Source organism: Nanorana parkeri, unplaced genomic scaffold (assembly GCF_000935625.1).
Source record: "Nanorana parkeri isolate BGI_ZX_2015 unplaced genomic scaffold, ASM93562v1 scaffold2155, whole genome shotgun sequence".
Taxonomy (NCBI): Eukaryota; Metazoa; Chordata; class Amphibia; order Anura; family Dicroglossidae; genus Nanorana; species Nanorana parkeri.
This window is the reverse complement of record NW_017308423.1, coordinates 184,242-194,921: the sequence shown is the minus strand read 5'-3', so window position 1 is coordinate 194,921 and position 10,680 is coordinate 184,242.

Here is a 10,680-nt window from a genome sequence, read left to right as displayed (position 1 = left end):
GCATTACAATACACAGGCAGGAAATACGAAATTCCGTTGACGTATTTTCGTTCCGTTACGAACATTCGTTATATTGAAGTTAAAAAGCAAAGTACATTTATATTGGAGTTGATGGTAGTTTTTTTTAAAGTCCGAAATACGAAATTCGGATCCGGAATCCGTTAACGGAATTCGTATTTCGGATAAAAAAACAACTACCACATCGACTCCAATATTAACAAAGGTATTTTTGCTTTTTAACTTCATCATAACGAATGTTCGTAAAGTTCCGAAAATGTGGCGAAACTAACGAGAATTCGTATTTCGTACGAATCCGAATTGAGTTTCGGACACGAATTACGAAATACGAAATAACGGATATTCCGAAACGGAACACATTTTTTGACGGCGCACAAGTCTACAATGAACTAATATCAGAACTGTTCCCCCGACGGTCTCCTTTAAAATAATAGCCGTCATCAGCGGCTGATGAGAGCTATCAACAAAAGATCTAGGCTCCCTCGCCAGTGCTGCCGCCGCCAGCCAACGCCATCTGGAGCCTCTCCTGCCCTCTTCATGATTCTCCTCAGATCCTCGCTGCTCTCCCCTGCCTGTATGGGCTGAGACAGCAGGGATCCAAAGAGAAAATGACAGCTGAAGCCGGCGGGTAGTGAACATCGGCAGTTTGTGTGTTCGGAGAGCACACAGACTGTTAGTGCGTTTAACGGGCTGTTCACCCACCGAGTGCCCCGCAAGGCACTGTGCCTTGTAAAACCCCGATTGGCTAAAGCCTTGCACCTGATCTCATGTCAGGTGCAACACTTTGCCCAATCATGGCTCTCCTGTCAGATGCCCTACAACTGTAAACAGTTGGGCGGAGCTAGCTGTCACCATTTTTGGTGGTGGGGGTTCCTCCTTAAAATTCCTACCAGACCTTAAGGGCCTGGTATGACTTTGAGGGGGAACCCCACACACTTTTTTTTTTTTACATGGGGTCCCTCCTAAATATTCCTACCAGACCTTAAGGTTCTGGTATGACTTTTGGGGGAAACCCCACACACGTTTTTTAATGGGGGTCCCTCCTAACATTCCTACCAGAACCTTAAGGGTCTGGTATTGTTTGGGAGGTGGAACTGCACACTTTTTTTTTTCTTTAGAAATGTCAGTTTTGCTGCAGCAGGTTCTATACATCGTACAGATCCGCCACTTCACAGGCAGGTTAAGGGGACCCCCTCAGGCACCATATTTAAAGGATGTTTTCATTTTTATTCTTACCCTTTAAGAAATGTTAAAAACACTGCGCCTTTAAAAACTGTAGACAGGCAGTCCCCGACTTACGGACGTCCGACTTACAGACAACCCGTACTTACGAACCAAGGTCCACTTTCTCCTAAATGTACCGGCAGCCGCCAGTTACAGGATAACTGTGGCTGCAGTGGCCTGTGTCCCTTCAAATCCCCGCTGCTCTCCCCGCCTGTGTTGGCAGAGGCAGTGGGGACACAGACCGCTGCATTCCTCTGCTGCCCCCCTTACCTCCTCTGCTGTCCCGGCCGGTTCCTCCTCTTCTTCCGGTCCGGTCAGCACCTCCTCTTCTGCCGGTCCGTCCGCTCCTCTTCCCCGGGTCCGTCCGCTCCTCTTCCCCGGGTCTGTCCGCTCCTCTTCCCCGGGTCTGTCCGCTCCTCTTCCCCAGGTCTGTCCGCTCCTCTTCCCCCGGTCAGACGCTCCTTCGCTCCCCCAGCCGCTTCGCCTCTGCCCTGCCTCCTCTTCATCTGCAGGCTGGGAGCCATACCCAGCCTGCTATTGGATATTGTAAAATGCAATAGCAGGCTGGCTATTGCACCCGCCCACTGTCTGCTGTCAATCAGCATGGGAGGACCTGATAGAGAACTTTCTCCTTCAGGCCCCTCCTCTTCCCAGCCACACACACACATTATACACGTGCAACAATATTGTGGCGTACGCTATGCATATGCGCTGCGGTACGTTGTTAGATTTTTTTCCTTTTCAAAATAACAGTGTGTGGCAGCGCATGGTAAAGCATTGTGATGCATTGCCGTGCTACACTGTAGTGATACACTGTGTTGCGATTAAAAATACGCCTGTATCATTTTATCACAACACACACAGCGCACAAACGTTTTTTAAAATGAATGAATTAGAGACTGCGAGCCCGGCCTTCTCCTCCAACATCAGTACCTGACCTCACAAATGGTTCAACATTCCCATAGACACACTTCTAAACCTTGCGGACGCCTTCCCAGAAGAGGCGGAGCTGTTATAGCGGCAAAGGGCGGAGCCAACCCAATACTGAACCCTACGGACTAAGACTGAGATGCCATTAAAGTTCATGTGCGTGTAAAGGCGTCCCAATACTTTCGGCAATATAGTGTACTTTATTTGGCACATAGTATAATGTGTAAGTGTCTTGCTACCACCATCCTCTTTATGCGCGCCTCTGGGGGGTGTGGATGTGGAATGCTTTTAAGCGGCTGAGGATAGTCTTGAATGACCCAAGGAGATTTCACCCCGGCCCCAGGCATTGGCGTCAGCTGAAGGGAGGAAAAGCCCTTACGGAAATAGCCGAGCGGCTGGGGGGAACAGATCTCGACGAGAAACAGACTTCGATACAACACCGGCACAATTGACATGTAATACTGTCCCTAAGTCTCCCACCGTCGCCGCTTTAACACATCAGTCCCCTGATTGGTCCTTGGTCTGGCGCCGGCATCAGGTCTGCGCGCAGGGGGGGCGCAACTTCCCCGTACAATGCAACGTGCCCCGGGTCACATCGTGTGCCACTGATGGGCAGTGAGTCGGGGAAGGGGAACCCGTCACTTCTTATAAAGCAAGGTGACAGGTGGAGGGAATGTCTGCACTTCAGATCTTGTCGGGGAAAACTCTCACTGTCTCACTCCGTTCGTAGTGCGGGGCGGGTTAGAATAGTGTGGGTGTTCAAGGATGGCACTCTACTAGTTTTGTGTCCAGGGCACTCCAGAAATGCTTCTCCTCCTGCAATGGGGTGCGTGTGGAGGGGATTAAACGAGAGCCTGCACTGACCACCTCAGAGCACGACCGACCACCTCAGAGCCCCACCGACCACCTCAGAGCCCCACTAAGCATCTCAGAGCCCCACCGACCACCTCAGAGCCCCACCGACCACCTCAGAGCCCCACTGACCACATCAAAAGCCCACCGTAATTGGGTGATAAATGTTTCCTAACATAATGTAAAAAAAAACCTTTTGTCCTGGGACGGGAGGGGGCGTGGCGGTGCGGCACCACAGCCACGCCCCCCTGTTTTTCAAACTATGATCCGGCCCCCAGCAATGTCTGAGGGACAGTGAACTGGCCCCATGTTTAAAAAGTTTGAGGACCCCTGGGGTAAAGCAATGCACCTGACCACTGTTCAGGTGCAAGAGACTTTAACCAATCACAACACAGTGCACTCTAAGGCCCCGTTCACACCTTTCCGTTTTGTCGGGCGTTCAACGCTCTATGAACGCTCAACAAAACGTACAACCATGAAAATCCCATTGTTTTCTATGGGTCTGGTTCACACCTTTCCGTATTTCCGCCCGTCTGAACGCGCTACAAAACGGCCGACGCCCAAACAAGTACATGTACTTCTTTGGGCCGTTTTGGAGGGCGTTTTCCATTGGGATACAGCCAAGTAGCCTTCAGAATCGCGCGACGGTCGCGCGATTTTTTGATCGCGGTAAAAAAAAACGCGCGACAGACGTGCATGCGTAATACGCCTAGGTGTGACATAATCTACATGTCCCCCAGGGCAGTACCCGGATCCCCATACATGTCCCCCAGAACAGTACCAGGATTCCCCATACATGTCTCCCAGGGCATTCGTCCCCTCCGTCTTATATTTTATAAATGTCGCTCTCTTGTCCTTGACGTGTTGTTTTACAGTTTTATTAAACCATATTGGTTTAGTCTTTGATCTTTTATTTTTGCTCCCTAAAGGTATACACTTATATATATATATATACACAACAAAAGTTGTGGTGGGGTTTTCTTAAGAGAGGACTCAGAAGGTTAGAAAATCGTATAAATTTATCAGTTCATAAAAATTATTATTCCATGATGAAAATTAAAATCGAAGTTAATATATACTGAGTGCCCAGATTATTATGACCCCCCCCATCAGTACTTCGTTGGGCCGCCTCGTGACTCCACGAGATGATGAAAGGCGATGCGAGGAATCTGACACGGCACTGTTGCCCTTCTGTTGTCTTGTACCAGTCTTGCCCCTCCCCCGTTCTGCTCTAACATTGACTAGTCGCTGACGGCCACAATTCGCACGTTCAGACCCAGATTTTCGGCTGACAGTCCGGTCTTTAAACACTTTAACAATGAGCCGCTCTTGAACATGTAACGAATTCTGCTGTTTTGCTGATACTCGCTCCATGGCTCCGAGCGCCAACAATCATCCCGCGTTCAAAGGCTGTAAAAGCGCGTTGTTTACCCGTATCTTCAGAAACGAATCACTTCTACTGTCGTGGTAAACAACCCGCTCCCCTATTTATAATGGTCTGGCCCTCTAGCAACTTCAGCGCCAAATTATAGCTAATTTGCCTACAAACGTCAGGTGGTCATAATAATCTGGCCACTCAGTGTATATACATGATTATCGAATCACTAAATGTCTTGCATATAGATCATACATAATTAATTGTCCATTTCCTAATGTCAATCATTTATCCATCATTATATTACATATACATAGTTGTGCCGCTCCACTGATCCCCTACGCGTTTCACATATGAGCTTCTTCAGCGGGTTCTATTCTCGGCAAAAAATCTATTCATAGGCATATAAAATATTATTTATTAAAGTATTCATACATCATTTGTAAATAATTTCAAACTTAATTAATACCTCGTATTTTACCTTCATTTCCATTTCCAATTAGCTATACATATTTCTTTCTTGTTATGCTTATATTGTACAGCCATTTATATTATCAAGATATCAATACGCCCTTAGTAAATAATTCCATGATTAGTCAGTCCCTCAAAATGTGCATTTCTGTATATTTCTTTTTCCATTTATAGTTAACTCTACATATTTCCTTCGTATTATAATTATATTATGCAGCCACTCACCCAGGGATCAGAGGTCATGTAGGGATCCAATTCCCGGAGGACAGGACCAGTTCCAGTCACCCCCAGAAAGTTCGAGTAGCGGAGCCACAGATGCACAAAAAGGTCCAGCAGGAATTTTGTATCTATAACAAACCGTGATTAAAGTTTTCCTCTATGTTTAGTCCCCTTCAATAACCCTTATCTTTCATCCCTGTATATACCCTGTTTCCCCGAAAAAAATTACTACCCTGGAAATAGGACCTAGTACTATTTTTGGGAATTGCTAAAATATAAGACCTACCCCGAAAATAAGACCTAGTTGTGACCATTGCAAGTGCCGGTGGTGGCATAAGGGGGAACTTGAAGAGCCGCGGGAGAGAATCAGCGATCCCAACAAAGCCAGTGCTAGAGGGAGCAGAGCCACATGAGCCGATGCCTCCTTTTTTTCGGGGAAACATGGTATGTATATAGGAGAATTAACAACCATCCCCTTATCCTTATAGCTTTATGTGTCCAGTGTTCATCTCTATATACTTATCCCTCCTTATGTGTACAATGTAATTCACTATTTGATTATCACCTATTGATTATTCTTACATTCATAATAATATTCATTAGACTCATTGTCCTCTGTGTCTAGCATGATAGCTGTGTATCCATTGGTGATAGTCCAAAACTGTTATATATCTCCTTAGACTTTTTGAGAAAAACGTTATGTGTGCAATTAAGTTATGTTTATTATTATGTGCCCATCTACTTCTATTACTTAATAATAAGCTAATCCCTAGTCCTGCACTGCAAGGTGTACCAATATAAAAAAAACGAATATTAATCCAAATCCAAATAATTAAGTGCCCATATATTATTTACCTTCAAAATCTACACAAAAGATTCTACTCCTCGAAATCCACCCTTTCGTTCTTAGTTTCCTGTTATGTTATATCTGTGTCCTCCACTCCTGTATGTGTCTCTCGCTTTTACGTGTTCCTCTCACTCACCCTCCGTGTTGTATACAGGTTGGGTCCGGACGGAGCTGTGCTAGACAAGCTCCGCCCCCTTCTCTCGATACCATATGTTTATTTAAAGCCGATCTGCTCTCTCTTTACCTGGCAGAGAGGTGTTGTGACTCTGGGTATGGAGTGCTCAGATGCGCATGGATGTCCATATGGCTCCACCGCTCAAACTGCTCCCCAAAATGGCTTGATCCAGGGAATTTAGGCGGCTGGGAATCTTGTTGTTCTATATGTTTGTAATTGTCTATTTTTAGGCTATTTTGCTATCGTATAGACAATATAAATGGCGCATGTGTACACATCCAAGATTCTACCTACATATATAGAAACACACATATCTGCATAAATCTAAGCCAATCATCCTCCTCTAGATAGGAAGCAACTTTATGCACATATTTTTTAATGTCACTGCATTACGTACCTTACATATCTCATCTCATTATAGTGGGCATACTTTTCACAAATAATGTTGTTATACTTTTTTCTCTATTTTAACATTTAATATATGGCTATTTTGGGATTCTTCTAATAGTCAATTCATGTATATCCAAACAGTTCTCAAGCGACTCTATGTGTCATAAACTGTCACTACATGACATCACTTTACATGTTGTCACTTGATAATAACAGACAATTTTCTACCTACGATGTTATTATATTTTACTATTTTCACTTATTACATATGGCTATCTTCAAATTCTTCCATTTATCAATTCATATATAGCTATAAGGGAGCCCACATGCATGCATCCACAAACCTATGTGTGTCCACGCATGTGCGAACCGACCTCACTGTTTCGAGTTCTAATCCAGGAATCCGAATATATGCACCTGCCTCCCATAATAGTTCCCCTTATTTTCTGTAAGGTAGTGGGACCCCCTAAATGTAAACACATTTCTGGTCAATATGTGTCTCAGCAGGTCTATGACAAATTCGTTATATTGCCATTGTTGTCTCGGTCTTTCTTTTAGAAAACCGTCAATTACCCTCAGACCTTTTTCATGGGGTATGCTGTTGTATAGCGTCTCTATGTCTATTGCTACTAGCCAGCATGTAGACGGTACTGACATCTCTTCGATTGTTTTTAACAATTCCAAAGTGTCCTTTAAATAAGATGGTAGTGAAATCACATGCCTCCTGAGATAATCATCAACGAGTTTACTTGCTGGTTCGGTTTGGCACCCAATTCCAGAAACTATTGGACGTCCTGGAGGATTCATTAGGTTTTTATGGACCTTGGGCAGTGCATAAAAGCATGGCATAACTGGATGTTTGTTATCAAGGAAGTTTAAAGTGTTTTTATCGATCAGTCCTTTTCCGTAAGCTTGATGGATGATGGTGATGTATTCTATGCTGAACTGTTCTATTTCTTTGATCTCTATTTTTTTTATACCATTCTATATTGTCCAGTATTTTTTTACACATAGATACATGTTGTGAGTGGTTCATTACCACAATGTTCCCCCCCTTATCCGAGGGTTTGATTACGATCTTGTTGTTACTTGCAAGATGTTAGGTTGGGTATATCTCTTCTAGATCTGCAGCTCTTCTCTATGTCTTTAGTTGTTTTTTGCAAAAAGGCCCATATATTTGGACTACCTTTTGCTGGGAATTTCTGGGATCTCCTTTGGTATCTCTTTGGTGATTGGCCCCCCATATTTTCGATGTTATCTTCCCCTATTTTTTGGTCGCTTTCTGGATTACTTTCTTCCCAGAGTTGCATTAAGTCCTTAATGGCTCTAAAATCATTGATTGTGTATCCTTGCCAATGCTCAGGTCCCTGTCTGTTATCATTCTTGTTTTCCATGTTTTTATCATATAGGACTTTAAACATTAGGTTTCTTGCAAATAGATGCAGATCCTTTACGGTCTCAAATAGGTCAAGTCCTCGGGTTGGGCAGAAACTTAGCCCCAAAGCCAAAACCTGTCGCTCCTGATCCGTTAATTCATATTCAGAGATGTTAATTATTTCCAACTTTGTTTTAGATGTTGTTTCAGAAAGAACGCATCCAGATTGCCTTGTTTTTTGTTGTCTCCCCTCATTCAGTACTCTAAAAAATCCTTGCTTCTTCCTTCATCATTCTCCCCTTCTTCTACTTCTCGTCTATTTTGTTCCTGCGGATGGCCTCCAACTGCCCCAGTTTGGGGTAAGTCCTCAACCATCAGGTTTGTGGATGATCCAGATTTATTTAGTTTCACCATTTTTGTTGACATTCCTATATCCACATTTGTTTCATTGTATTGAGAAGTATCCTCAAAAGAGGTGTCCGTATTTCTCGGATCCGTATTTGTCTCCATTGGTCCATCTTTTCTCTTGCCTCTTATTCCACTATGTTGTGACCCCCCACCTTTGGTTTTTCTCCGTGCCTCCAGGGATTGACGTATTTCGTATGTTTGTGGACCTCTTGGGAGTGAGTGCGAGGATCGTTGTGAAGAGCGATCCGAGTCTGAGTCATATACCGATTCGCCCCATGCATCTTGGTGCATGTCTGCCATTTCTTGATTCCTGATTATTAGTCCACTTGTATGCCTGTCCGGTACAGTAAGCCATTTTGTCTCGAATAAATTTCTGATCTTTTTTCTGGAAGAAATTCTTATTCAGGCTTTCCACATGTGTGAGCATCTCTTTTTCCCGTCTGTCAAAGATAGGCAGGGTGATAAGAGTTATATGCCTCACATGAACCACTTATTTCCTCGTCAAGTTTTCCTATTTCCCTCCGGTAATGTCCGTTCAGGATTTCCATCATGGAGATCGAGCACTTCTGTAAAGTTGCTTCCCATGTTTCTTTAAGTTCTACGTTGATATTCCTGACGTTTGGAAACGATCTGTATTTGTCAGGATCCAGAGCACCCCCAGGTGGTGCTGGAGCCAGGTCCTGCAGTTCCTGTGCTCGCCTGCGGGTGTCTCCAGCAGCCAGGGACTGTAAGGAACCTGCAGCTCCAGTACTCACCTGCGGGTGTGCCCCAGCTGTGACTGATCATCCCATCACCTGGTGCTTCCTGGGAGGGTATTTAGGCCCTCCCTGCAGTCAGGAAGCTGGCTCAGTATTGTGTCGCCTGCACTTTACTGATTCCCATAAACCTGAACCTTGCTTCCTGAACCCTGCTTCCCATCTGCAGACCTGCCACCGACCCGGCTTGTTACCCGACCACTCTCCTTGAATCCTGTTCCTGTACCGTGCTGCCCTCCTGTTAACGACCCGGCTTGTACCTGACCATTCTTCTTTTATCCTGAGGCCTGCCATATATCTGCAGGCCTGTTACTTCCCCCCTGGCTTGTTGCTTCCCCCTGGCTGTTGCTTCCCCCTGGCTGTAGGTGTGTGTTTGTCCCAACGGTGGGTTTATTACTTCACTGCTAAACCTGTGGGGGGTTGAGGGGGTTTGTAGTTTTGTTGATGTGTAGCAAATAAACTGTGTGCATAGAACCCTATCCTGTGTGGGCATATTAATTTGGTCATCCTGCGTGGGTACCTGCATGTGGTGTGAGGACGCCTGTGCATGGTACCCTGACAGTATTCTAAGACCCCAAGGGACAAAACCCTCCTCAATGTATCTATCAAAAAAATGTTTTATGCCAGAAACATTGTGATTTACGTTCCAGCAATGTTTTAAGTGCTTAGTTTGGATTCTCTGGATATTGAACTTGTATAGCTTGTTTGTATTTTTCCCATCAGTCCGTCCCAGGACGAACTCCATATGTTTCACATGATTTTTACAAATGTTTTATAAGTCACTATTAGTGATCTTATACCTTCAAATATGTGGAGGAGTGTCCACTCCTCTACGACCCCAAGCATCCGCAGTTCAAAAAAACCCCCAGAAGATGGGGAAGTGGCGGGAGATCACCGCAAAAAAATCTACTTGGATTTCTCCACCATGATTAGGATGCAGAAATAAAAACGCTGTGAGTGAATTCTCTTGCTATACCTTACCTTTATGTTTTATATACAGCATTTATACTACCCATGTACTAAAGAGTATGCATAATATAACTTTACTATAGGCACGAAGGAAGTGCACTGACAGGAAGAAGGAAGTGACATTTTTCATTTTGCTGCAAAAAAAATGCACCTGAACGCATCAAAAACACATCAAAACGCATTGCACTGCAGCTGCACGGACGCACGTAGTTCTGATGCAGGAATGGTATGAACGAGCCCTGATTGTAACTGGAGGTTGTACATTGTAATCAATGTAAGGTTTTTAAAGCTGTATTTTTCTTGCCTTCAATGAGGCAAATTTGTCAATAATTGCATCAAAATCAATATGTTTTGCTATATCTTGTTCAATTGACAAGATAGACATACTTGTTAATCTCTCCTGACCCGTTGATGCTCTGAGGTCGTTTTTGATTAGTTTTAGCTTGCTGAAGATTCTTTCACAAGAAGCCACAGTTACTGGCAAACAAAGAAAAATTCTTAAAGGAGAACTATGAGGCGGGTGCTTTTCACTCACCTCATAGTTCTAGCCGACCTGTGACAATGAGACTGTCACAGGTCGGCTCAGTAGATCGGGAGGTGAGCGAACACATACCGGCGCTCGCTCACCTCTCGATCCTGTCACGGCTCTCTGCCGTGACAGGGGAGGGGCTG